Source organism: Nasonia vitripennis, chromosome 1 (assembly GCF_009193385.2).
Source record: "Nasonia vitripennis strain AsymCx chromosome 1, Nvit_psr_1.1, whole genome shotgun sequence".
Taxonomy (NCBI): Eukaryota; Metazoa; Arthropoda; class Insecta; order Hymenoptera; family Pteromalidae; genus Nasonia; species Nasonia vitripennis.
In genome coordinates, this window is record NC_045757.1 from 22436835 (window position 1) to 22461664 (window position 24830).

General features: G+C 46.2%; 1 protein-coding gene across 24 annotated transcripts in view; it reads left to right on the forward strand.

The window, feature by feature from the left end:
* LOC100116237 (longitudinals lacking protein, isoforms N/O/W/X/Y) overlaps positions 1-24830 on the forward strand; it is a 175681-nt gene that overhangs the window by 62577 nt on the left and 88274 nt on the right. For 5 of the 24 annotated variants that reach the window (XM_008204142.4, XM_032602195.1, XM_008204144.4 and 2 more), the window contains one exon: positions 13972-14052. The exons of the other annotated variants lie outside the window; for them this stretch is intronic. The gene's annotated coding sequence lies outside the window, so the exon portion shown is untranslated. The remainder of the gene's footprint in view (positions 1-13971; positions 14053-24830) is intronic. 24 annotated transcript variants of the gene reach the window in all.

Genomic DNA, 24830 nt, shown 5'->3' on the forward strand with positions numbered 1-24830 from the left:
AAAAGCGCGAGCCGGTGAGTGCAGGGGGTGGCGCCGGTTGGCTGGAGATCGATGAGCCTCTTTTCCATATTTCTTCTCTTTTTGCAGCGACGATGTGTGCGCCGTTGCGCGTAACGAGATACACAGCCCGGCCGAAGATCCCCCTGAGCAGTGGGCTGCCGATATATATCGAGGGAAATTTATACAGCGCGCGAAATTTCTGGCGCGGAAGGCGCGAGAGCGCTTGATAATCGAAATTAATTAATTGGCCGCCGACGCCGATGCCGACGCCGACGCCGACGCCCCCCTTCGCGTCTCCTCCCTCTTCGTCTTCTCCTCCTTCCATCTGGCGGCACAGTTCACCGCCCCCCTGTCATCCTCAATTTTTTGCACACCCTCTCGAATATCATTCTTTTTCAGCGTTTTCTCCATGCACGCACCGTGCGCGAAAATCTACGCCCGCAGACTACCTTCCCCAGTCGAGTCCGGCCTCCCCCGCCGCGCGTATATCGTTATTAATACGTATGCGGATAAGAGCCTCGCGTCGTTCGTCGGCGAATTTAATCATCGGGCGGCGCCTGCTAGGATGACACGGATGGAGGAAACGCTGCTTGCAGAGGGCGAGAGAGAGAGAGAGAGAGAGAGAGAGAGAGAGAGAGAGAGAGAGAGAGAGAAAGAGAGAGAGAAAGAGAGAGAGAGAGAGAGAGAGAGCCTGACAGTTGGCTGCACCCACGGCTCGAGCCAAGAACTCGGAGCTAATCCCCCTATCGTGCGTTTTTTTCTATAGTCGTTTTTTCTGCTTCGAGGATGCGTGAATATAATTAATCCGTTATTACTCGCAAGGATGCGGGGCGACTTTTGTTTTCTTTTTGCTCGCGGATCCTCGACTGATATCAGATACGGTTTTATTCCGGAGGAGCTAGCTTCAGTATTTTTAACTGCGAAAAAGTGCCTGTGCTGATGTACATCATTATACTCGTGTTAATAAAATCAACGCACGGTAGAGCAGCAAAAGAAACATATCAACTACGTTATTGTTACTTCGAATAGCCCCCTGAAACGCGAAACTAATAACGCTTCATCATGTTACTGATGAAATCAAAGTTGACAATGAAAATAAAGCTACCGTCGTTTCGTTAAGTATTCGCGTTCAGCGCTTAATATTTATAAAATTCATTTTATACCAAGGTTATTTAAATGTAAATCAAAAGTGCTTTTAGAGCATTTTAAATACAACCCCGCATTGAAAATGGAAAAAAGCTATTCTGCATTTTAAAGACCTCTTTAAAATGCATCCATTTTAAATAAGCCCCCTCCAGTCCTATACAATCGATATCTCGAAAATTGAAGCCAAAAATGAGGAGGGGGGGGGCGTTGATTGGTGCCAGGTTCAATATGTTATAGCTGTGTACTCTTTCCCTTTCTTCGCCGGTTCTAATATTCACACGTGCTTCCGTCATTGTCCCTTTTTTATCTAATGATACGTGGCAAAACGAAAAAATACGAAAACTTTTGAGGTTTGCAGCCGTCGTTCTAATTAAAAACGTAAAAATAGCAGCGACGGAAACTACGGTAAAAAAGAAATTAAAACAACAACAGAAAAAACAATTATCCTAATAATAAATATCATTGCGATAAGATCAGAGAAGGGAATTCTCCTAACAAGACAATGCAGGGGCAATTAGCAACGCTCCGTCTTTCTTCCTCTCTCTCTCTCTCTCTCTCTCTCTCTCTCTCTCTCTCTCTCTCTCTCTCTCTCTCTCTCTCTCTCTCTCTCTCTCTCTCTCTCTCTTGATCCCGCTCACTTTTATCGAAGTCATCTCCCGCGGAATCGCACGACTCGTACACACGCGTACACACAAACACACAAGGAGTTTCTTTGCGATTGGAACAAGTGCATTTTTCGAAACGCTATTAAGGCCCGCCATGCGGATACACAGCGAGAGTGTGCGCCGCAAAGAAAGAAAGAAGGAAAGACAGAGACGGAGAATCGTCGTTATAATGCCCCCACGAGCCTCGCGCTGCACTTACATATTTCCGTTTCGTCCCGTTTCGGTTCTTCGGTTTAGGTCGGCTATGTCGAGTTGAATTAAAGCTACCGTTGTTGTTTCTTCGGCGTCTCCACTCGCTCTAGTTATTGTTCCCAGTGAACTGGGAAGACCCGACACGCAGCAAAAGGGGGAGGAGGAATAAAGGGTAAAATACATCAGGTAAGGCACTGACACGGGAAAAACTACTCGTTCTTGAATGAGCGAATTTTTATTGCACTATATTGTTTAAAAAACAAATCGAGAAAGTTTTGAACCAGCGAAGTCATGCTCGTAGAGCACGAATGCGTCAATTGCTCATAATGCAAAAGAAAAATATAGTATGAGTATATGCAAGTCGCAAATGTCGATACTGATGCTTGAAAAAATGTCCTACAATCCACATAACCGAGAATTTATCGTTTCAATCGAACTGGAAACGATGAGAATTTCCAGTTTCGCACTGTGATTTGACTCAAACAAGAGAGATAGATATGAGTCGGCAGCGGCTATTCGTGGAAATTTGACGAAGTTGCGGCTGCGGGAAGGCCTGGAAGTAGCAGCCAGTAAGGGGGTTTCCCTTGTACAAAAGCCGCCTCACACATAAACGCTGTATAGACCATTGCGCGTGGCAAGTTTTTAGGTTTTAAATAGAACCTTCTTCTCGCAGGCCGGCGCGCCAGTCAGCGGAATTCTTCCGCGAATTGCTTTTTGGGAATGCAGCCGCCTTGCTAAGAAAAATCTCTCGCTTAAGTGAATCGCATTACCGATGATCAACGCGGTAATCATAATGATACAGAAATAATGCGTTCACTAATTGGAGATTGAATCGGCCCAGCGATTACAGCCGAGCTGCGCCAGCATCAGAAGGTGATTTTACAGTTGCACGAGCAATGATAAAATTACGAGGATATCTGCTTAAAATATACGCAGAAAAGCCGGGGGGCGCACATCTCTCCCAGAAGTAATTAGGGCAGCGCCATCCTCTTGTTTCGATACGCCCATGCACGCGACAGACGGCGACGTGCTTATATAGCCGAGACTGTGCGCGCGTTCGGAAATTCGCCCGCCGATGTTCATCGATCTGCGACGCGGGCTGCTGCCGCCGCTGCTCCCTCTTTTTGCGCCCCGTCATCTCTCGCCCCCTTTTAAAAATGCGCGCGCAAAAAAGAAGCGAGAACTTTAAAACGGCAAGGGGAAACAAAGGGAAGTCGCAGCCCTCCCTCTTCCAAAGGCCGAGCTTGGTCAGAGAAAAGTTTTTTCTCTCCACGGCGCAGCTGCGCGACTTGGGCCGTAATCCGCAGCGGCGGCAAGGCCGTCCTTGTCCCTTGGCCCGGCATCACGCAATGAGTTATAGCGCTCGCGCGTCTAATGAGATATAGGTATATATGTGGAGCCGAGCGCGCGGTTTTCGCGAATCACCGCGCGCTGCGTCGCCTGTCGGAAAAAGCGCGCGCAGTTTTTTTCGGGCTCTCTTTGTCAACGGCTGGCTGCTCGCTTTCGAGTTTTGCATTCTCGCTTTGTCAATTCCTTTCTCTTTGTGTTGTCCCGTTGCAGGCGGCGGCGGCCACTTTTTGCGCGCGCGATATCGATGCGAGAGAGGCGCGTGCCGCTTTTTCCTTTCGTTTTCCCGGCGTTTTTACTTGCCATCGAGGTACCTGGCATACGCGTGCGCGGCCCGGCTCGCACGCACGTGCAGCCTGTGTGACTTTGCTCTTTTTCGTTCTCACCTGGCCCGGCGCTCGCGCGCGACCGAGTAGACGGCAAACAACGCGAATTCAGCAGCGGGCTTCGCGTGTTTGCGCGACAAATATGTGCTCACTCGGTGGCGCGCGCCCTTGCTCTGTACTGCGCGTTGCCATCGGAGATTTTCCCTTTCGCTCTTGCTGCAGCCGGCGAGAGAGCCTAGTGGGCCATTACGAATTGTTTGACTACTGCGAATCGCGGATCGATCGCGATGATTCTTTTTTGCGAAGACGTATATAGCGAGGGGTTGTAATTCAAGATGCGCACTTGTGTGGGCATTGGGTCTTCGCATCTGCGCTATCTCCATTATTGTAAGCGTTTTTTGCTTTTGATGCGCGTCGTCGTGTACGTGCATTTTATTATCGCTCATCGTGTACACTGTTTGCGATTGTCTGATGCAGTCGGTATTGGATTTCGACAACGGGCTGAAGGTTTTTTTTTCCAAAAAAATGATCCCGAAAAAGAGTATACGCGCAATGCAAATCGGATACCCCCGTCTGATGGGGACTATTGTTTGGCGCTTTGCGTATTCCAAAGCACTTCAAAGCGTTTTCGGGCGATTTATGCGCTTGTTTGCACCGCGTCGCACTGCGGACAGCATGCTCTTTGTAATTTTTTATTGCGCGCAAGGTGTACGAGATAAAACATTTATTTCGATGCCGAATTCAAAAATAAAAACCTTCTATTGCCGCTTATAAAGTGCGCGTTCGAGCTGATTTGCTCCGTCTTCAACACTGAGATGAAACTAGATATTAAAATTTACTACATATGCAGGAAAAATTACTATATTATATAGTAACGGACGGTTATACTTGCTTTGTATTCAATTTTACTATCTCAGATAGTAATTTCTATACTGAAATGAAATTTGAAAAAATTTATTTTTTTTTGCTGGCCAATTTTACGCGCTTATTCGAATATTATTATTATTATTATTATTATTATTCATATTTAATGTTGTTAAGTGAAAGAAAGAAATTTTTTTGCGGCAACGGGAATCGAACCTGGACCTCTGGAATGGGAGTCGAGCGCGCTGACCACTTACCCAAACAGTACTGTTATGTACTAAATTTCAAATCTGATATATTAATCACATTTACTCATGAGTTAATATTAATAATAAATTGACCAAAATTAATAAATAATAGCAGCGAATGATATTTTATCACTTAATAATACCAGATAGACAAAAAATTATAGATTTTGGTCTCTGATAACTGCATAAATCAACTTTATAACCTCAAATTCTGGCACACGGAGAAATTCTTAAAATAATTTTTAATATATAATCTAGTAATTTCTAGTAAACACGTAACAAATTTTAATATAAGTCTAACAATTTTTACTATGAATATAGTAAAAATCGTCATGGAGCGAGTATGACCTGGCGTTACTATCTAATATAGTATTTTTTCCTACATATGTAGTAAATTTTCATATATAGTTCTGTCAGTGAATCGGTCTGGTTTCATTGCAACGTGATTACGATACACGCCGCCGAATGAGAACGGCTTCCCCGAATAGTAGAAATAGCGATTAATTGTAATCAAAGGTAATGTAAGTGCACTGGCAAAACTATCGAATTCAAATTGGATTCCCTGCAAAAACATCCGAACAAATCAACATCGCACTATGATGTAATACATTCAAGTGTTATTGCGAAGGGGTAAAATAAATAAAAAAAAAACGCGTTGCCCGTACATGTTTTAATTGGGCGTGCAAAAAGTGATGGAAAACGTAAAAGCTGTTTCTCCGCAACAATTTTTTTGTTGCCGAAATTTCGCCACTCTCTGATGTGCGTACGAAATTGCCGCGTTATCAACGAACATTCTGTCAAATACATATACGTGTAGGCGCGGGTTTTCGAGGGGAGAGACTCGTTCCTTGCGAAAAACGCCAGGCCCGCAGAACTGTTCTTGACTGCGCCCCCGCCAGAAAATTCTCAAAATCCGATGACGCATCGTCGGGCCCGAGCTCTCACTCAGTCCTTCGCTTTCGCGAGCACTCGATGTATCGCTTACGGCTGAAAGAGAAAAAGACGCAGCGCTGGAACACGGAAGAGAGCAAGAAGCAGGAGCCTATAGGAAATCTCGCGAAAATGAAATTCGCCCGAGACAGACGCGGCATCGATCTGCACCTTTTTTACCCGCCGCACTGCTCACCTCGCTCTGGCTCGCTCTGCGCGCATTTTTTTACTCTCCTCGGCTCTCTATCCCCCCCCCACCACCTCGTAGGAGAAAATAGCGAGCGGAGAAGACGGAGAGAAGGAGCAGGCGGCGAAGCAAAAAACTTGAGACTGAAAAAAGTTTGGCTCTCCCTCGCTTTTTCTACGTCGTCTGGTTTTGCCGGCGCTTTTTTATTATTGTTTCAATAATAATTGTATTCAATGAAACTCAAAATGTCAAAGAGGCTGGAAACATCGGGGCTCTCGATGTTTCCTTTAGTTATGCGCAAAACTCAAAAATATCTTCAGCTTAAGAAATTTAACTACAGATTTTGCCCAATTCTTTAAAACGAATTTTATTACATCATCGCAATACGTCTTTTTTAAAACAAGTTCTATGGGCTCTGTTTATAGGATTCAAAACCTCTGTACAAATTGTATGGAAAATTCTACGAAAGTTTACGTCGTTTTTCGACAGAGAAATAGACCTTTGATTGGACGAAAAACTTGCTGAACATGACTCGCTAAAAAAGTTAATAAGAATACTATTTGAAGATTCGTTGAAAATACATCAGATATACAGGTGGATACGCCGAAGATTTTGAAGCTGGCTTTTCGTGTATTTTCGGCGAACTATATCAAGCAAAACATTGGTTTGAACGTGTGCATTTCCAAGAAACTATAATTTCCGATTTATTTGATGAAGATCTTCACATCCGTTGTTTTTTAGAAGTTTTTCACGCTGTACAAAAAACAGTTTTAAAAATTTACGCGCTTATCGTCAAACGTACGTAAAATGCCAGATTTTTCAAATCCACAAATTTCATTTCGACGAATTTCAACCTCCAATGTATACCCGTGGGTTTGGTGGAAGCGATAATTTTCCAGGAATTTCAGTCGGATCCAAGATTCATTTAATGCAATAACGTCACGTTCTTCCAGGTACTAAATCACTTACCAACCGGTAAAACTTGTTTTTAGAAAAATAGGCCCATTCTAAATTGATGATGTGCTTTGTCACCAATGTGAATGGCCCAATCACCAAAACAGATCTCAATCCGGTAATGTGACTAAAAATGAAAAAAGGTCCATTTTCTGGCCAAAAAGTGCCAAATTCCCAGCCGAGTTTTTTCATTAAAGGCGAAGCCAAAAGCCGCGTAGAAGACGGGAAGGTAAAAGCGATGGACCGTGCGGGGCGAAGACGGAGGGTCAGTTTTTCTTCGGTCGATAGAAAATGAAAATGTGTCTGGGACACGAGACTGCGGAGAGGGGCTCCATTTGTGCCGCCGGCGCGCGGCCACAAGGGCTGCAGGCGCGTCCAGCTCGCGACTACGGCGCGTATGACAAAGTGCCCCGGCGGATGGCGGGGGCCGAAAGGGTAGGCGCGCACCCGCGGCCAAACAAAGGGCCCAGCAAGTGCTCTCCCCTATCTCTCCGCGCAAGACTATGGACTAGGCGGGATATACGAAAAATGCCCGCATCAATCTTCCGCGTGCCCGCGTGCACTGCACGTCCGCGAATCCGCTTCGATTTTGTCCCCTCGCACTCTTCCACCTTCCTCCCGCGGCGGCGGCGGCGGCCTCGGGCCATCAATCTTCGTTCGCCCGCTCCTCTTTTTGCCGAACTTCGGGCCCCGGCGAAGTTCTCTTCCTCCTTCCGCACGCCGAGTCGCGGGGAAGAGAGAGAGAGAGAGAGAGAGAGAGAGAGAGAGAGAGAGAGAGAGAGAGAGAAAGAGCGAGTCGGGCTTCGCGCCGGCGCCTATACCCCGTCATCCCCTCCGCGGACGTTTCTTTCGAGCGTAGCTATACACTCGCTGTCTTTTTTTGCCCCGCGCTCTTTTTCCTCCCTTTTTTCTCGTCGCGTGCGCGATTTCGGCATCGTTCGGCTGTATCGAGTCTTCCGCCCCTCCGTCGGACTGCAGCGCCCGATTCCTCCCCCGAGTGCAGTGCTAAATACACGAGCGGCGATATTTTCTTCCCCTGCAGACGAGCGAACCGGGCTATCGCACTTCTGCGCGGATTGATTATGGCGCTTGTATTTTTAGACCGCGAGCACGAGTTCGTTAGCTCCAGACTCACGCATCGGCGGCAGTCCGTGCAGGGGCTCAACTCTCTGTTTGTATTCTCGGGTTAATTACACACACACACACCCATATATATATATATATATATATATATATATATATATATATATATATATATATATATATATATATAATATATATATATATATATATATATATATATATATATATATATATATATATATATATATATATATATATATATATATATATATATATATATATATATATATATATATATATATATATATATATATATATATATAGACACACACACACACACACACACACACACACACACACACAAAAGTATATATGTAGAGGCGAATCTATAAATAGGCTTATCGACCCGCAGCCGCGTCCGCCGAGCGGTTGACCAGCAGATGAAATTCAGCGTCGTCGCCCGGTTATATTCGCGCATCAAACTTTGACGAGCGTCGTGCACAACTTTTCTCCTCGAGCCGAGGCGGCTTGCTCGCGAAACGCATCGTGTTATATTTATTCTCTGTCGCCGCGCCGGGTTCTTCGTCAATCCTTCTCCCTCGCGCATAGCCCCTAATTTTCTTTGTTTCTCTTTTCCCATATTTATAGCCGATAGCGGGAGCGCAAACTCGCCTCCCCCCGCGTTTCTCTTTCTCTCCGTCATTACCCCCCGTTTGTCTCGGCTCCCTCTCGCCGCCCCCCCCCCCCCGTCGCTTCGCATCTCCGTCGTTTTTCGCGATTCCTCTCTCGCTCTCCCACTGCGGGCATCTAATTTTTCTTCGCCTCTTTTTCGCCGATCGTCTGTCTGCCCCTTCCTCGGCTCCCGCCGAGTCTCGATACATACCCTCCTCTCTCCCCTGTCTATCTGCGCTTTCGGTCTCTATACCTATCTTCATCCCTCTCTTCGCAGCCGGCTTATCCACCGCCGCGGCCGGCGCTTGCAACCCCATTCGTCGGAGAGCGCGCGCGCGCGAGTGGCGCCGCGCCACTTTAATGCAACATTAATAAAAAGCAACAATCAATATCTTGGCCGTAAAAAAATTTAATCTATAACAGAGCGAATTCTCGAGGAGAAGCGGGGCGGGAATGGAGAAGCGGGGCGGCAGTAGGAGAAGCAGAATAAGAGAGATAGTGCTATCGACTGGATTTGCGAGGGGCCCCTTCCACGATTATTCTGCAATACGTATACTCGCGCAAGAGTCCGACAAATCGATGCTTATGCAAATGTCAAATCGGTCCTCGCGCACTTTGTTTATCGTTTTCCAGGATATTCTCAACGTATTGTCAGTCCATTGGCTTTCGGCAAATTTCTCGAAATGCGGCATGCAAATGAGCTGCCGAACCGACTGATCCATAGCCAGTTGTCTCTGTCTCGTCAAATTGGCTCACTCGATCCGCAGTCGAGCTGCGGCAAACGAGCACTCGACGAGCGCCCTCTCTCTCTCTCTCTCTCTCTCTCTCTCTCTCTCTCTCTCTCTCTCTGCCTCCTCGTAATACGCGCCTGAGCGAGCGCGAGAGGAGTGGATAAAAGCCGCAGCTGTGTGTATACGTACGAAGCCGACGCAGACACACATGCCGGCGGCGGAAAGGAAGAGAGACGTCCTTGTTTGTGTTGCTGTCTTCCTCGCACCTGAGCTGGGTCACACGTGAATTTCGCCGCCGACACTGCGCACTCGCGAGGTTCAAGGTAGCGATGTAACCTCGTTTCCTCGATTCCTTATTTCGTCTCGCGACTGTCGACCTTTTTTCTTTTCAGTTTGCGTCGCAAATATCGAGTAAGTCGATGGAATTTTTCGGAAAAAACTTGACCTCGCTTTTTCACTCTCTTGCCCAATTTGGCTCTTCGACACATTTGCTTCCTTCATACGGAAACTTAAAATGGAAGAATTTCATAATGAATTATACATTATAATACACGAACTTTTTCCAATGGCATATACATAACATTGTTATGACCAGGAATTAGTTAAGATCAATTTTTTCAATCTTGAAATGAAAAGTGAGTTATAGATCCTAAACATTTATATTTTTTTCTACAATACCCTGGTAGAAAATTCAGCATATTATGGCGATATTTGTACAAAAATGTGTACAAAAAGTATTTCCAGCATTTCTAGATATACGTCATCTTAACATGCGTTGACGATAAAATCACTGCCATAATATGCTTAATTGTCTACGAGGGAAAATTTAACTAAAGATTTGTCTTATAGCAGTGTCTCGTATAATAATTTGATTGATTAATATTAATCTCGATAAATAATGATCAAGGGCAGATAAATCATCACATTACACCTACTAATCTCTGATTAGTCGCATGACACTTTACCAATTTTAGTGACACCCCACTCATGAATCTATAATATAAAAGGTCCCGTAAAGCAGTGGTATACTCAATTCGGTTTTAGTCTACAATGTAGCAACATCAGCAATTGCATCTGATAACTGCTCCAATATGGCTGGACAAAAACTTGTTCTCAGCGACTGCTTATTTAACAACGTACAGTTACCAGAATCTTCAAAGACCCGCAAGAAAAAGGTAAAAAAACCACAGCACTCAATACCTTCATCCACAAAACCTGCTCTGACTTTCAATAATTCCAAACAACTTCATCCGGACAGCAGTAAAAACAGTGTTACGATCGTATGTGACACTACAACTCCCACCTTAGAACTATTGCAACATCGAGACTACAAAAGAATTAGCCTGACAGAACGCCGATTACGCGTTTTCAAAATAACTAATTCACAAAATTATTTAGCAGCCCTATCCGAAACCGACATTATGTACCTATGCATTCGCATGGAATTTTTAAGAATAGAATAATAAAATTTTAAATAATTGTGTTTGTTGACGTAGACTTTATAATTATAGTCTGAAACATTTTAGGTATGCGAATATTGTCTATACCTACTTTTACCTATTCTCAGTAGTCGCTGAACTAAAAATTACTACTTTTGTTAATCTTTATAACTCGCTAACTGAAGTTCAGAATGTTTTGAGAAAATTTATGATTTTATGAGATTATGAGGACTATAGTATTTAAAATATTGAGGTTTAAATTTGTTTATGAAAATTATATGATAACAGCGCTCGTCTAACAGTTAGTTGGCGCGAGTGCAGGGCGCACCACCCCTCGAAGTGTCACGCTTTCCCTATTTTGAAGATTTTGATCAAATCATTCCGAATAACATAGCCTTTTGTTAAGAAAATGGCTCCAGTGAAATAATAAAGATTGAAAATATTCAAAAAAGCATTAATATACTGTGTATTTTAATAATATCTTATCTATTACTTGTATCTTATCTATTTATGGAACTACAAATTTAGTTAGAAGAAGCTACGTGTCAAAAAATTGGCAGCGATTTTTGATGTGTCATCAATTATTTTAAAAATTTATATATAAATAGTTCTACCATGTTGCGTCCAAGATAGAATCTCTCGTAATCTTACTGATGAGCCCAGCAAGAGATTCAAGGCGAAACGCACTTTTATTTCAATTCGATTCTTTTTTCCAACATTTAAATTGTAACCTTTTCTTTCTTTTTTTACTTATTGTTCGTTGAGACCAATAAATTCATTTTCAAAGTTTTTGATATTTTGTTATGAACATCAATATGAAATCGGCAGGAACGATTATTTAAAAATTCAGCTGTACGATGTTTAACGGTACAGCTTATCAATTTTTTTACAAGAGTGGCTGATGATTGTTGATTTTGTATTTGCATTAACCTGTATCAATCCATCACCCGAACATGAACACGTGCAAAAAGTATGGGCTCCTCTATTCTATGCTGAGCTTTCCACGTTTACTGACTCACAAATATTTAAACCAAGGTTAATTACTTGATGAGGAACTCCATCATCTACATAAATAATATCCCCAGACATCTGAACAACAATTTCAAAAGGAATATTCTAGCTTCTTAGTTGACTTGGAAATATTATCAATAATTTTTTATGAGTAGGAGTATCACAACCAAGTTCCCATTCAGAAACAGAAGCATTAGTGTCTCTTACTTTACTCAGTTGTTGAATTATTTCTAATTCTAATTCGTACTGAAAACCAGGATGCACCAAAATCCATAATTTAGGATATTCCTATCTTAAAACGTTCACACTATCAAGGTGATTATCTTCCAAATGCATCTTCGTAAAATATTTTAGCGTATCAAACTCAAAACTTGGAATATGTATGCTATGACAATCATCAAGATTGGAATTCCCATTGATGTTTATACGCTGTGGAAAATCAGACAATACGAAAGATATATTTTTCACATTTATTAGATTTATGCCATATAAGGCACTATAACCTCTTGATAGATTTTGTATTGCTTTCTTGTATAAATATTTCAGATTTGTGAAAATTTTCAAGAATCTCGAAATTTTTCGAGGATCTCGGGATTTTTCGGGATTCTCGATAAAGTTCGAGATTTTTAAAAATGGGAAAAATCGCAGTTTTCATGATTTTTCGCTATTTTCAAGCCTAGACAACTTTTTACCCTGACAACCATTTTTAACCCATCAGCCCTCAAATTAAAGCTTTCTTCGGGTACTTTGATCGTATTAATACACATTTTTAGAATTCGTTTTCGTTAATCTGCCCCATGTTAATTTCCTATAATAGAATTTTAATTTTCGTTCTGGGTGGCATAAGAATTCCAAAAAAGTTGGTCTGGTAGGTGTGCCTCTAATTTCAATTTTGTTCACTCAGACCCCCGAAGTGTCCGGTTTTCTGTGGATTTGCACTAATATATTTCAGTTTTCTCAAAATCTGAACGGTATTTCCGTGCCGTTGTATGCCTTGCAATCTAGATGAAAGAAGCGAAACACATATTTTGCATTTCGAGTTACTCATATGTTATAACAAACCATGTGGAGCGTGCAAATTATTTATTTTACGCCAGCGCGACCGTGAAGAGCAAATATGGAAAATCGATTCGGAAAAAACGGCGCGTGTTTCGTTACTTTCCAAAGTGCAGCTTTGAATTTTAAAAAAGAAACATTTTCAACTTTCATGACTGTAACTATATACGTAATGTGCTAGGCGAGTTATTGAATATCGCGTGACTCGGCTTCTGCGTACAATTTCCATGCCGGCGCGCAATTTTTATACAACTTTTTATTTTTGTAAAATCGAAAATTTTACACCGCCGCATACGTTACTTTTGCTGTAAATATTCCATCAGCTGTCTCTGTTGTTGGCAACGCGGCTCAGCCTGGAAATGGTGCGCGCAGTGTCTCTTCGAAACCCCATGGGAACTGAGCCTACAGTCTTTTTCAATTTTCGATATAACTTCACCGGAAGAAAATTTCCCATCGCGCAGAGATCATCTCTTTTGAACAAAAATTAACGACCCACCCTTGTGTCCCGTCCGCAGTATCCTCCGGCTATCTGGCCGAAAGCTCGACGCGGCGGGGAGCCGCTGTGGCATCGGCATCAGGTACGTCTCAGGCTCCCGTTTCATTATCATCGCGTGGATCCAGCGCGCGTATAGTCAATGCGCGTACGCGCGCTACTATCCTCGCTTCCTCGTCCTTATCGCGATCGTCCCAGCGCGCAACGACCACTTATACGCCTACACCGCAGGGCTCTGCACAGCAGTTGCTCTGCGCGCGAGTCTGCCAAGATCAAGGATGTGCGAGACTCGTTCGCTCCGCTCTTGCGTGATTGATCGGCGTGCACCGGCTCCGGTCTCGGGCCCAATGTTTGCCACCTATAGCTTTCGTGCGCCTGTGACCCGAGCCGCGCGCGTGTTTCCTATAAACAACTTCTCGACGCCCCAACGGCTGCACTTGCGGTGCTCTTCTTTTCGGCTGCGGAATTTTGAAGAGCTCGTTCTCGCCTCTCAATAGCCCTTTTCAATATTCTTCGGAGCTTCGCTGGCAAAAAAGCCTCGGAACCAATCATTATAATGCACCTATAACTCACGCTGGAAATTTACATTCGTTCAATGGATTCGCACGGGCATTTCTCTGCTTCCAGGGTTGACGCTGTGAGGAGCGGCGTTGAGGATTGAGCTGCAGCGCGGCCCTCGCTCGGAAAATCCACTGGAATGACCCATCGGTAAGATCAATATCTACGCGCGCTCTGTGTAATGCCCAGCAAAAGAGCAGGGACAAATTCTTGCGTAATGCGCGACTCCCTGCGAAAATTCCGGATATTGGTAAGCGGGCTTATTTCGCCCAGCGCCAGTGGCGCGGATCGGAGCGAGATGCGTGTATTGTAAAAGTCGAATTGTCAATAAAGCAGAACTTGGAGTTTCGCTTAGAAACGTATCTATTATCGAATTTCGGTGGTGAGCCTTTCAATTTCGAAATAGCGTGCTGATAGAACTCTTTGTGCCACGACAATGCGGCGGCACCCGGCGAGATTCGTGTGTATAACCAAGCACAAAAGTCCCCGTGTATTAAATTACAAGACTGCTTAAAAAAAAAAAAAAAAAAAGAACTACGCCGGCATTGTGCAATCGATAAAACGTACAGCGAGAGATATTCGATGCTCGATAGTAGCTAAATATGTCGGCGGGCGTTAGGTTCGGCTTAAATACCATTGTGTATCAATAACAATGCCGCGCTTTCTTATTTATGTGCATGGGAAACGCAGGTTTCAATCAATTTACAAGTCGTGATTTCGAATCGAACTCGCGACCGTTCTCAGAATCGCAACTACGTTCTTTTTCATTTCTGACGAATTACATCGGAGCACAACTGAGCAGCGTAAGAGGCAAAGCGGCGCTATCGGGTTTTAGAATCATATTTGCTCAAACGGTTTCGAAAACAATTGAGCTCCGTGCTCAGCCAGCATGAAATTATGTTGCGACTGGCAAAAGTATATAGCATTAGTGCTCCGATCTAAAGTATATATATTTTAGAAAGTCCGAGCCTCTATAGCGAGCGCCATACCGCCGCTATTTCGTCGAATTCAATAAAAAGTCGTTTTGTAGAACAGAAAAGGTATGCGGAAATCTAGACTTCTTATCTTCGATTGTTCTTTTCTTGCCGCTTTGTTCCACATTTCACGTTTTCTTTTGTGCCTCCCGTATACGTATAACGCGAGTGATCACTTTCAGACTTCTTTTCGCAACGCCTTTATCGACGCTCGAGAGCCGCGCATCGTCGGTAATTCGGAATCAAGGAAAAACGCGGCGCCCTCGCTCTCCGGGACGCGTGCGGATCAAACTCTCGACAAACGATGGACTTTTGACGTTTGACTCTTGTATATTTTCATCGAAACTATACCCTCGAAAAACAATTAAAGTGACAAGCGCACATCTACGTCGGCTCGGCCGGGTTTCGCGCGCGCCTCCGCCGGGGGCCTGCAATCGACAAAAGCGCGAAAAAGGAAAAGCCGCTCTCTACGTCTCTCTCGAAAGTACGTACCCGATTCGCCGGACACACAAAACAATAACGAGCGCATAGTGGTGCCGCTGGTGCGCTAGTCAAGTAAGGGATACTTTTTTAAAGTTTACACACACACACGCGCGCGCGCGCGAGCGAACGAGCACGTGCTGCTGCTGGGCAAAAATGAGTCACGATATGCAACATCTCGGCGCGCGTTTTCGGCCGGGAGTCTGCCCCTGACAGCTCGGTGATTTAGTTTTCGCGAGTGTGCGTGTCATTCGCCTGTACGTGTGCACGCGGGCCAAAGAGAGCCGGAGAGAAGAAGAGAAAAAGAGTCCATACGCACACCGCGGCTGCCGTGTGGCACGTGTCATTGGCATACCTCGCTGCGGGGCTGCCGCCGCGGCACAACCGATACCACCCGTGCGCCGGAAATTACACGCGTTTTCGCCGAAATTTCCGCGATTTTACTTTTTATTTCTGTCCCATATTGCGGTCTCGGTATCTTTTCGTTCGTGTACGAGGAGCCCGCCTGCCCTTCTGCTCGTTGCACTTGCGTCCGATCGTCGGCGATTCATTCGAGATGACTGTACCACTGCATGCAATTTTTCCTGGTCTCGCAGCGTTACACATAATTGTGACTCATCCCGTTTTTCGATAGCAGCACTTTTTTGCCCGCCTTATTTTTGCATGTGCAGCGAAAGAAAAAAAATGTGATTGCGGCGCGTGATTCATGGCGCAGCTATCGTGTCGTCGGCTTTCACTTTTGTTTGCGTTTCTCCGCGCGACGCTACATAGAAAGAGCTGCAGGCGCCATATTATAACGAGATTAATATCGAGTCGAGAGCGCGGTAAAGACGCGACATGTACAACCGCGACGAATCAACGCTGGCGCGCAGTACACACAAGCTCTCGCGATGTATTGATTAATACGTTTTTCCGCGAGAGCGGATGTGAAGAAACGCATCGAGCGCCGAGAGCGAAGCCAGACAATTTTATTAGATATTATTTTCCCCGGCATCAAGTTTATATACGGCAGGGCAAATATTCGCCGCCGCCGGTGCGTCGAATCGGAAAAGAAACTTGGACGCAATTTTTTCCTCCTCTGCGCGACGACGCGCGAGTAGGCGGCCTCTCTCGCGATGTTTTTCCTCTCCGCCTTTCTCGTTTCCTTTCTTTTCCGTGGATCGATCGCGCGGAGAAAACCGAGCGACTCTTTGGAATTCCTCCGCAGCTATTCGAAGGAGGGGATGGAGAGAGAGAGAGGCTTCACGAAAAGCAGCCTTGTGAGGAACGAAGCCGAGTTGAGAATTGAATAATGTCTACGCTGTTGCATTGCGGCTGCATAGTTCCCCGCTCGACGTCTCGACTGTCAAAGTTCAACCTCTTAGTACCACAGTGTGTAAACAACGAAAATGTGGTACAGTCGATCGTTGCAGTGTATGCGCGAAATAAATCCGAGAGCGCCTTAATAAAGCGAGGGCTTATCCCGCAGCACAGAGTAAAAAGAGAGTAAACCGGAGGCCGCGCACGAGGGGGTGTATAAAGATTGCGCAAAGATCTTGCAAATTTCTTCGCGCGACTCGATTTCGCCAAAGTTTTTTGCGCCCCTATACACCCACGCCCATAGCCGTGCCCCCCCCCCCCCTCCCCCAGCTTTATCCACTCGGAAAGCACGCGGCCTCGTCGGTGCTTTTATACGAAACTTTTAACAAGTATTTTTCATTAAAATGGCGCTGCAGCCCCTCGCCATAGATGGATACAGAGCGGGTGGGCCGGGGGAGGGGAAAAAGGCAAAGCTGCGCCGCTGGCGCTAACGATTCGCGACCTAATTAATCCGCGGGTCATTAGTTTTTATTTAATAAGCCCCCGTAGCCGCACAGCAGACGCGCGCGCAAGAGAGAGAAAGGGAGAGGGCAGGTTTGCGGACCTGCCACACCTGTGTGTGTGTGCGTGTGTACGTGTACGCTAACCCGTCGCCGCCGCCTCCTCCTTTTCTCCAGCGACGAGAGAGGGAGCTGATAATTGGAAAACTCATTAACTGTTGTTTTGAGCCGCGGGAGGGGGTAGCATCGGGCGCCGGAAAAATTTTAATTAGAAATTGTTCGCGGGAAGAAAGGAAGTGATTTTTCACTCGCGGCCGGCAGTCAAAATACAATTATCTTCGCCTTCGCGGAATTTTTCAAGCTCTCTCTCTCTCTCTCTCTCTCTCTCTCTTTCTCTCACGACTGCGGGAGCTTTCTCAAGATTTTTCCTTTTGATTGCGGAATCGCCCTCGGTCATCGCCATCGATCCACCGAAATTCCAAACAAGCCCCCATTTTTCTAGCGAAGCAAGCGCGGGCGACGATACGCTGCTATCTGAACAGAAGCGACGCCAGATTTTTTTCTTTTCGTCCGGCTAGGGATTCTCAAAGCGAGGAATTTCATCATTTCGGCCGAGGCGGCGCTTGCGCCACCGGTCGTTTCGTAAGCGGAACGTCCGCGGCGTTTGTGATTTCGATTCGATAAATACCGCGAGACACAAAAAATCCGGCCGGCTGGAACTTATAAATAGTCCCGGCTAGAATTTAATGACGAGCTCGTTGGCGTTTGGAAACGTATACGCGCGGCGGCGTTATCCATTTTTACGCGCGCTATCGGGAGTTGACGCGCCGCGCTATGACTCATTTTGTGCTTTTACATATTCCCGAAATAGTATAAACATTTTTTAGAGGATCTATGGACTTACTTCGCCGCGTCGTGCCTCGCGCGTGACGCACAAAAATCTCAGGCAAAAGTTTAATGCGGGAACCCGAAACGCGCCTTTCGAAACATTATTTTGTTTGGACGTTTATATTTTTATCTCGGCTAAGCGTTTTTATCTTTTTCGAATGGTCTATTTGCCATCGGCAATGAGAATCAATATTTGTGGATCGAAATTGACGCTCGCGCGCACACGCGCTGGCCCCTTGCATTTCGAAAACATTCGGCTGGAATTTGATAAATTTTTATCGGTCAAACGAATATTAAAAATTTTCCTTCTCGTCAGCGCGGCGCGCGCCGAAAGCGACTCATCGTTCGGGAAGGGAAAAAGAGAACACCGTGACGGCTCCGATAACGGCCGGTCAACGAAATGAAACTGAATAGCTTATCTCGGCGGTTCAAAATTCGTATGTTTCGAGAGACCGAAAACATTTCCGAGAAGCTTGTTATGACGCGTCCACGGTGAACTTTTGCGTCGGGCTCTCGATTTTGGTACCTCCTCCTCCTCCTCTCGGAATCGCTTGCGAAATCTGTCTGAGAGCGGAGAAGCGGAATTTTTGATTTTTCAAAAAAGAAAAAAAAGAGGCCAAGGTGAAGGCGCGAGTGTCAACAACTCCCGAGTCGGAGTTTGCTCGTTCAACGCAGTCCCGAATGTTTTCACGTCACAGCTCCGGTCTCATTAAACGCTTGGAGGAAAAATCATCGCAAATTGCACGAAAGCTTGATCCGCTGCTTTTTCTCGCCGTCTCGCGCTTCGGTAAATAATTCATGGCTGTAAGTGCCTAGACCACTTTCTCGAAATTTTACGATTCATTTATAACGCGCGCGCGAGTGCTCATGAGGGCGACGTGGCACTTTCAATTTACGGGCCGCGCCGTCTCGTTAGTATTTTTTTCGACGCTGAGTGGTGTAGGAAAATTTTCTAAAATATCAGCCGTACGCACCGCATTACACAAACAGATAAAGCTCGTGGCTCTCCTATGTGCGGCAGATTTTTATCGTGCGACGTGTGTAGGTTTTTTTTCTTTTCGAAGATAAAAATATACTAATTCACGCCAGTCGCGCGTTGGTTTATTTAAAAACTGATGTACTGCAATCTTATCGATAGAATTTTTTTATTACGAACATATATTCCTGTGAATTACTTCATGTAATCTATATTCGTAACGCTCGAGGAAAAATTCGATTTAGCTCTGGCCGCGCGCGTGACATCATTTTTCAGGACTGCAGAGAGGCCATTGGTGTAGCAGCGAGTTGTCTCATAACAAGAATTTAATTTTAAAATTGCGCGAGCGAAAGAGCTTGGCTCTGTGTCGTCTCTGCAGTTTGAAACATCATTTTAGTTTGTCTTCGTGCGCGGTTCGAGTTTCGTACTCGGAAGCGAGTATTTTTCTTTCGCATATCAGTCGAGCAGATCGAATTTTTCGAGTATGACGTGCCAGACTATCTCTGCGGAGCTATAACGTCGATTTTGAAAGACAAAACAAGAAGCGATCGCCTCGGGTTCTCGTCGATTATTCCCGTCGAACGCAATTGCGCAACGCGTTCGAACTCGCGCGATAAGGAAACTTTTAAACATTTTCAGACGTCTTTCCACAGACGCCGAAGTTCTGTCTCGAGATAGCCCGTTGGAAGGAAAAACAGTGCACGCTCTTGTCAGCCGGAGTGATAGAGAGAGAGAGAGGGAGAGAGAGAGAGAGAGAGAGAGAGAGAGAGAGAGAGAGAGAGAGAGAGAGAGAGAATAAAAATTCCAAAAGACGCGCGCGTCCTGAATCTCATTAAAATTAAAGGCAGAACCCGTTTGCGGAGCGAGCCTCCTCACGTCCATGGCGGATCGCCGGTGGGAAACTAACAAACTAACGGAAGCGAATGTTATGCTACAGTCCCGCCGACCTCGCAGATCTCCGCCGAAAAATATAGGCGTCACGTCGGGCAGATTCCGATAAAAATACCCGGCGGCGTATTAGTAGCCGCTCGTTCATTCATTCCTGCGAAACACTCTCTTCCCGGCGGATCGACGATCGATCTCGTCCAGCCCGCGAACTCTCCGGCTGCACATCGCAGCGAGAAGCAGAGATGCTGCGGCCAATGGGGTAACAGTATGTAGCCAGCTATACTGGCTCGCCGGCGGCGTGCTTCTCTCGCGCGGTAGGTCAGGTTAGTAAACTGCAGCGTGCGTGCGTAATGTATGTACACACATTGAGCGTCGCATGTCTGCCGGTGCGGCTGTATATAGGTATATACGTGGTGCGTGGCGTTGTAGCGCGCGGTCGAAGCCTGAATGGAGAGCGGAGTTGCGAGGTGGGGGTCGCGCGTCGCGTATAGTAAAGAGAGACGCGGAGCTGCAGCTCTCGCTCAATGAGTAAAGGAGACGTAGATTCGTATGCGCGGGCTGGGAAAGAATGCAACGCGAGCAAGGGAAAGGGGCTGATACGCGGGATGAATGAATGACATATATATATATATATATATATATATATATATATATATATATATATATAGAGAGAGAGAGAGAGAGAGAGAGAGAGAGAGAGAGAGAGAGACGCAATCGCGACGGGGCCAGCGTCTGTTTGTTGCATCTGGGCGCTGATGCCGTCGAGTGTAATCGAGGCAGGCCGTCTCGAATAATCGCGGAATGAAGCAATTAACCCTATCAGAGCTATCCCCCGTGAACGTACTCTCTGCGGGCGATCTTTCAGTCTCATTCGAACGCGAGGTGTTTTCACAAGGCGATGGAGCGAATTATGTGGAAGTGCAGGTACGCAAGAGCAGATAAAGCCGCGCTGCGATAATATATAGATAAAATGTGCGCGAGAGAGAAAGAGAGAGAGAGAGAGAGAGAGAGAGAGAGAGAGAGAGAGAGAGAGAGACGCCGGTGAATGAGCGAGCGAGAGGGAGAGACGCGTGAGAATGAGTCGGCTCTCCCTCGGCGAAGATACCTGCACTCGGCGTCTGTGGAACGAAGAGCCTGCAGAGTGGAACGAGTTGCGAGCGCGTCTTCGCTGCAGCCCGAGGCTGTACGCTTCGCTGTGCCTACTCGCGTGTCCGCGCGCTTGTGTGGTCGCGACACACTCGCACACGCTCGCCGGCTCTCTATTAGGCAGGCTCGCTCGGCAATGCCTCTCTACTCTGCGTGCAACCGTAGCAATCAACGCCGTAATGGAGCCTATTATTTAGCCCCGAAAGCCGAGCATCGCATTAGTGCGCGCTCCACAAAGGAGCGATCGAGTTTCTCGGTGCTGCATGCGCGCGATCGTTTCGCTGCAGAACCGGCTGAACGCACGTTCGAATCGCTTGCGTGAAGTGCAGCTGCCCGGCGCATCTTGCGCGCTTGTTTACGCTTAATTCGCTCGGCCCGTTGTGGGCGCGTTCGATGACTTTTTTTGCTCGGCTGGGCCGGCTGTGCGGAATATTCGCGCCCGGTGGACTACTTCTGAGCGACGATGCTCCTTTTTTAATAGACTATTAAGTTCATCTAAATATGGTTCTGGAGCGAAAGTTAAACAGGATTGTTATTGTGCGACTATTCGTCGATCTTACGTTTCGGAGCTCGGATAGATCGTCGTTATGAATAAGCAAATCTGTTTACGATATGATGTTTATTTTAAGTTGAGTTTGATCTCCGAAAAATAATGGAACATAACAATTGAGATTCCGAAAAATAATGGAACATAACATTTTAGAAAAAAACTGCTCAGTAGTAAGGACTTCTTCCTCTTCTATTTTAATAACCATGCGAAAGTTAACAGTATCCGATGATCACCGTAAATCGCGATTATATTATACCAGATTACCAAAAAAAAAAAAAAAAAAAAAAACAGTTGGCAGAGTACGAGCGATAGCTGCTTCTGCCTGGCAGTAAGTAATATAATCGCGCACACGATGTAAAAAATTGAGCATGCAACAAACGGTGAAGTTCCTCTCGCGGAATAGAATAAACGATGGACAAGAGAGGGGAGAAGCCGCGGCAGCTGAGGCCCTGAGGGAAAAAGGGTTGAAAGCGAAAAAGTAAAGAGGCAGAAGGGACGCGAGCGAGCGAGAGAGAGAGAGAGAGAGAGAGAGAGAGAGAGAGAGAGAGAGAGAGAGAGAGAGAGAGAGAGCTAGGCAGAAGCGAATAAAAGCTCATGGCCCGCGGGAAGAGCAGAGCGCGCGCGCACGCGGGAAATTCAATTTCGGGCCGTCGCCTTCGGAGTCGGAGCGAACGCGCAACCTCGGCGAGTTGCTCTATCGCGTTACAATCCGTTGAGCATCCAGCACTATTTACACTTATTTCCGACCGATTGTCTCCGTCGCCGCACTGCGCTGCCTCGCTTGTAGAAGCACTTTATCCGCAACTCGCCAGGCAGTCATTATATTATCGTTCAAGTTATAAACTGATGTATAGGATCTAATTTGATTAATCGTAAAAAGCACCGCGTCGATCGCGACAGTCTTCGGATGCACGTGCAATACGCCGCGCGGGTTTCAATTTATTGTTCCGTTCCAGAAAATGTTCTAATATGCCATTTGAGAAAGCGCATATTCCACATATAATATGGGAAAAATTTCTAATAATGCATGAGTTTCCGCTGCAGTACAATAGGAGCGCGAGGAAGTGCGGCGAAATCTCCCTCCGTATCAATTTTCTTTCTGCTCTGCGTGAAAGAGCACAATATATGTGCATAAAAGCGTTCGCCGTCGCTGTCGCGAAATGCCCAAATTAACCGCACTGGAGTCAATCTTCCTGCTCCGGCGGCGTCGCGTCACACGCAATGGAAATCTCTAAGCCAGGGATCTGCTCCGCATAGGCAAAAGCGAGGCCGGTCGCAAGCTCGTCCGCCGACTCTCACGCTGACGCGCTCGCACGGAGAGCGTGTGAGACCTTTTGCAATTAGCGGCGGCGGGGGCTTTTCACGGCTGCGCTCAAATTGCGCATGGCCATGTAGGGAGAGCTGCGCGCGCGCACGAGGGGGAGAGGGAAGTGCTGCACACGGTCGAGGTTGCGACCGCGTTAGAGCACGCGAAAGCGGATGTAATGCGTCGAGGAGAGCGTTTTCCTATAATAAACACACGCCGCGCTTCTGCATCGCAGCGCTGCCTGGATTTGCCTGCTACGAGCTCGGTAGTCGGGGATAGAGGCGACGCGCTTTGACGAGAGCCGGAGGATTATTTTCTACTGGACTCGAGTGGCCCATCAGCCCTGGCACCTGTGGAGTCCTGCTCGCCGATTGAGTAGATAAAGGCGAGCTTTGGCCAGACGCGCGCATTCGAATAGACAAACTTCCTCGTTATTCGGGGATGCGTCGACAAACCAACAGGAAAAGTTTTTCGACGAACAACAACGCGCCGGGAGTGGGCATATTTACATAATCAGCGCGCGCAAGAGTGAGTAAGGAGAGGAAGCAGGGGATATAAGGAGTTCAGCGCCTCCAAAATTCTTCCCGCTCGCGCGTGGATCGAAAAATGTGCGTACACGCTAAGAAAAACAGCACAGGAGGAACTAAAACTTGGCCTTTTAAACAAAGTCATTTTCCCGTTTGTCGGCTGCATTATTCATGGTGAATATTTTAATACTTAAAACGCGCTTCAAAAACTTTGACGCTCGCGCGCGCGCGCGAAAAGAGGCCGCCGCGGCTGCGCGCGTAGTCGGAAGAGCTGGCATTGAAAAATCTCTCGGGCTTTTAAAAAATTTCTCTCCCGCGGTTCTCAGCTCCGCTGATGCGCCTCGCTTTCGCGAGAAATCCCCTCGGCTCATTTGATGACCCGCATCGTTTTCTCGCAGCCGCAGCCAGCTCTCGTCTTTTTCGAGTTTCTTCTGCCGCATTTTGAATTTAAGAGCGCGCTCTCTCGAAAGCGCTCAATCAACCGGCCAGTGATTTCGAGGAACGCGTGTATTTCAGTCCGGGAATCCGTTCGATGAGCGAAGGCGAGCCTGCGCCGCGCAGTCACAGCTGTACGGTTCGCGATGCAGAAAAGGGAACGAAAGCCTGGCTTCCGTGAACCGTGAAAGAATGTCCTGCGCTCGCTCTCTCTCTCTCTCTCCCTCTCTACGTTTGTCTGCAGACTGCATCGGCCCGTCGCCTCTCGTTCCAGCGAGAACCTGTTGATTTTCAGCGCGTTTCGGAGAGCAGCACGCGTGCTCTTTTCCTCGCTCGGATCATCCTCTTCGTTGCGCTTTATGGCCAAAAAAGCGCACGCGCGTTTCCACGTACAACGCGCTGCTAATTCAGATTTGAGCGCAAAAGGGTATATTACATGCTGGCATAAAAGCGCTTCCCTTTTAGGACCGTGAAGCCTCTTCTTCTCATGCATGGCGTGGAAATTTTTAACTGCCTGCGGGAAGGTGATTTCCTTTGGAAAAAATTCACCATCGCCCACGCTGCAACTGTTTTAAAATTTATTGAAACGCTAAATTATCCTCATCAGGGGGCCATAAAATTATTTTAATGCTTGCGAAAATCCTTTTTCGAAAGCAGATTTTTCTCGGCAACTTTGATGCATCGTAAGATTGAAAATTACTTTTGTTAGTTTTTTGCTCGTTTTTCAAGAGTAATTATCGGACGTACGCTGTTGCCGGTGTACTCAAAATTTTATTTTTTAATAGCTTTTCGAAGTTATTAAAGTTTTAAGTCGGTATAGGTACGCGAAGAGATTGAGAAAAAGTTTTGGAGAACTGGTTGCGTTGCAGGAGGAAAACAAAAGAAAAAAGCACTCGAAGCGATTGACGTCACGGCGATCCCATTAAACCAGACCTGCATTTTGCCTCGTGCATCCATCC